We start from the raw sequence: 4,463 nt of genomic DNA on the forward strand, positions 1-4,463 counted from the left end.
TGGGCGAGGCCAAGTGCGAGTTGTGACCCTTGCCAGTCATCGTGGGAAAAAAAAAAAAAGAAGAGAAGGAAGAAAATAAAAGAAAAAAATAAAAAATATATCTATTAAAAAATTATTAAAAACTGTCCATGTCAGAGTTAGTTGCATGGACTAAATTCGCGAAAAAAAATAATTTACAACTGAATTGGCACAATTGCAATAGGTCTATTACTTTTTTTGATTTTTATCCCTAAATTATAGGAGACTTCTTTACGATTATACATTAGCCTTTTTTTTTTAAATAACCGTCACATGAAACTTCAAGTTTAGTCATAAGAAAAGAAAGAAAAGAAAAGAAAAGAATAAGAGTAAAATAATCAATAAAAATCAATAAAAAATTCAAAGTTTTTTTTTTAAAATAGAAAATTATCTAGGTTAGCGCCACGTAAGACGGACGGCGCCAACTGGACCGCCACGTCAGAGATTTCCGGCCAAAATTAACCGAAATGACTAAATTGGCAATTCATTAAAAGGTTTAGGACTAAATTGACAAATAGTCAATATGTTTAGGATTAAATTGGTACAATTGAAAGGTTTATGACCGAATTGGCAACTTTTTAAAAGGTTTAGGACTAAATTAGTAACATTGAAAGATTTAGAACTGAATTGGCCGCCGTACAATAGGTTTAGGACTTTTTGGACAATTTTCCCTCAAAAGTTGTGGAAAGAACCTTACCTTAATCCCAAAAATTCTCTCTCTTTCTCCCCAATAAACGATCGTAGTAATTGTGATCGGATCATCAAGGAATTTGCTTGTCAGATCGAGGTCATCTACATCACCCCGGCCTCCGACTTGATGTTTTCGGCCATGCACAAATGAGTTCATCTGTTCAAGCTCGCACTCACATTAAGAAAGAGGGGGAGACCCCACTCTGCTATAAGAGGGAGAGCAAAAGCGACGAGCAAAGTCCACCCTAAATGCGAAAGAGCTTGTCCCTACTAATCATTAGGCGGCAAGAAGGCGCTCTTCGTCCATCCTCACCAATAAGCTCACCACCCTAGAGCACTACTTACTCGAAAGAGAGAGAAGAGAAACGATAGTAGGACACACATGCATCGTATCTAAAAAGGATAGTATTGGAAGGTCAATTGATTTTGATTCCTAGTCAAAATGCGTGGGGCATGCAAACATGAGTTTCTCGGGGGGTCACATGTCGTGACCACAGGACACTTCTGATCATATGAGCTACTCGAAACTTATAATACCTAGAGTTATGAGATCGGGGATCGATATGGATTATATAGTTTCACAGGATTAATCCAAATCTGGGTTTTGGTTAATTGATGTATCGGAGGCAGTAGCGACGGACAAAAACCAAGACCAAGCCCGAGGTGGGAATTTCGGAGAGGGAAAATGCTCGTGCTGTGGCCACCATTGGTGCCACTGTTGCCATCTTAATGGTGAGCTTTGTCATTAACTATACATCTTAAACTTTTGAAATTCGGCAAATTTCTGCGAATTCAAGTACCGCGGGTTGAGGGAGAAAACTTTAGATATTTTGGGGGTGAAAAAGGACTATTTTTCTGATCAATTATCGGATGTCGAGTGCCAGGAACTTCCTTATTTCTCATTAAGGAAAAATTTACTGTAGTGAAGCTTTGCATACGACAATTGATTGAGCAAGCAGTCGCTTGGCGCTTCACGGGCTTTTCTGCTTTCTCTAATACTTAAAATGGTTCGGCTCTATATTTTTGTCATGCTTCTCGTGGCATGAATTCTTTCAAAACCGGTCAAGAAGTGTATTATACGACAGACTCCATTTCTAATTTTTTGCTTTATGTGTCTATATCTGATTCATTTTCTTTCTGGGGAAAAGATAAAAAAGAAGCCAAAACAGTGACGGAGAAAAACCAAGCGGCCAAAGGGGCAACCTCTGAAGATGTAGTTCACGATGAGGTGACCGGCCAATACATGCCGGCACACGGCGGGGGAGGCTGGGGGGGAGGAGGGCATGGCGGTGGTGGACATGGAGGCGGAGGCTGGGGAGGAGGAGGAGGGCGTGGTGGGGGAGGCAGCAGAGGACGGGGTGGCGGAGGGAGGTGCCCACACTGTACCGCCGCGGAGGCGCACGAGAGGGCGAGGGCAGGCAAACCATGAACCTAGTTAAGTGGTATATCATAGAGACTATAAATTAAGGAATAATTAGCATCGATACGGAGTGTGTTTAAGAGAGTGCGTGAGATGTATGTTTGTGTGTGTGTGTCAACAAGAATAATAATACTGCATGCGTGAAGCATTCAACGAGCAAGGGTTAGATCCCCTGAAGTTGACCCTGGACATGCTGTAGCTCTCGTGTTTCTGTACTTAAGTTCAAAAGTGTTCTCTGTTTGCTTAATTCGTGTCCTCTTATAATCCTCCACAGCCAAGCAAGCGCATGGCTCGATCCATGCCTCAAATGACTCGGGACTTCCACCGCGCGATTAATCAAACATGTAACGATAGTTCTGTCCATTACAGACGGGAATACATGGGAGTATCAAAGTCCTTAACAATATTCGAAGCCTCGGTAATTTCGATGGTTCAATAACATGAACAAAGATGACAAGCCTCGTGTTCATCGGACTCGGGAGCATGCACGCGCGAGAAGTCCCGTCTGATAACACAAGTATTATATATGAACATGGAGCTGATCATTGCATTCAATGGAAAAAAGAAAAGCACAAAGAGCTCCTTCACTACCGGTAACAATTTCTAGTAACAGAGTATATAGCAGATGCAGCAGATGATGACTCTACCCAGGATCATACTCCCCGATCGTAGACCGCACCAGCTGACGAGCACCGCTCGAAAAATCCGGGACATTGCTTTTGGGCCTTCCAGCCGAGCTCGGGCTGGGTTGAATCTCTTTCGTCAAGTGGTTGGGCCGGGAACAGCGGTGTCCTTTACGGGCCGGGCCCAACAAAAAATTCGGCAGCCCGATTCTCTTCGATTATCATCCGACCTAAATTATTCTCTCCAACTCATAATACCGGCGTCTTCTAAATTTACAAGAACCAAATTGTTATCTCGGCTGACCGTCTTCTCTTTATCCCAAAAAACGAAAGAGTATATCGATCCGAGAATGAACACATTAATAAAGATTGAGTGAATTAGGTTCCACTTTACATACAAACATCTTGCTTTGGACTTTAGGCATGAACTAGATTCTCTCTTCAATCAAACACGCTCTCTGTCTTTCTTTTCAACCCCTTCTTCTTGGGTTCTAGAACGTGGAGGACCGATATTTCCTCCGACCCCTCGCAGTAAGGTCAAATCGTGAGCGGGGCCCACGAACTCCCCCGGCAGAACCGGCCCTTGCCGGTCAAACTAATCTCTCTCTCTCTCTCTCTCTCTCTCTCTCTCTCTCTCTCTCTCTCTCTCTCTCTCTCTCTCTCTGTTGTTTTTGGTGTTCTTGGTGTTCTTGGGGGGGGGGGTGAATCGTGTCGGGCTCGGACTGACTTTGCTCCCACCCACCTGTGTGCGGCCACTCGCAAAAAGTCAACTTCATCGTGCACGGCGATGAACCCGAGGAGTTGAATCTTTACCTTCGCCATCGTCGAAAACGCATTCGGCACGTCGAATTAAATATCCGAACGAGCTTTTCCTGATCTTCATCGTGCTCTAATGGAGCATGAGGTCGGCCATGGCAAAAATTCCACGACAGACGTCAAGCTGTGCAGAAGTTCTTTCCATCCAGAATTCGAAGGTTGAGAGATGGACGTCAAACTTCCCACAGTCTGAAGATATATTGACTTTTTGTACTAAATGTTCCGTAATAATGCACCACTGTTTCCAACTAACTAACGATTATCAACTTATGACGCAAGGACATTAGAAATGTCAAACGTTTCGTATAGCGCTCAATTTATTATCAAAAGTCTTCGCCGGCTCACCTAAATGTCATATTGAAGAAAAAACGATCATTTAAGTACTTTCGGCCACAAATTATAACCATAAGTCCTACGTGGCTTTTTAATTCTTTTTGGCCCACCACATCGGGGAACAGGTGGTTGATTATCCTCTCCAGCACATAATGGAGCATTATTAGATTCATGAACGGCATCTTCGCAATCCACAAAAGTCCTCACAATCGAAAAAACAATATCAAATCTTGATCTTATTTCGTGAATGCGCTTGCTATAAAGAAGCTACCCACAAATCCATGAATCGATCCATGAAAACACGAGAATGAATTCGAAAAAAAATCCGAAGCTCAGCAAATGTAATCCGGCTTCTATAATTCGCACGGAGACAGATATTACACTTGAAGCAATAAAACGAGCCAAAAATCCAAAATTATTCCTAGAAATTGGAAATCGATCTCCGGACAGATGTGAAGAGAACCTCTCGGACTTGCACGATGCAGTGGCGAACTTGAAGACTCTGCAGGTCAGGATGATGGGGAATCATCAATCCTCATGAATCGATGAGAGTCGCCATTGGA

The sequence above is a fragment of the Syzygium oleosum genome, unplaced genomic scaffold, assembly GCF_021117445.2.
Source record: "Syzygium oleosum isolate NSW1041296 unplaced genomic scaffold, Sole_v2.1 Sole_v2.23, whole genome shotgun sequence".
Lineage (NCBI taxonomy): Eukaryota > Viridiplantae > Streptophyta > Magnoliopsida > Myrtales > Myrtaceae > Syzygium > Syzygium oleosum.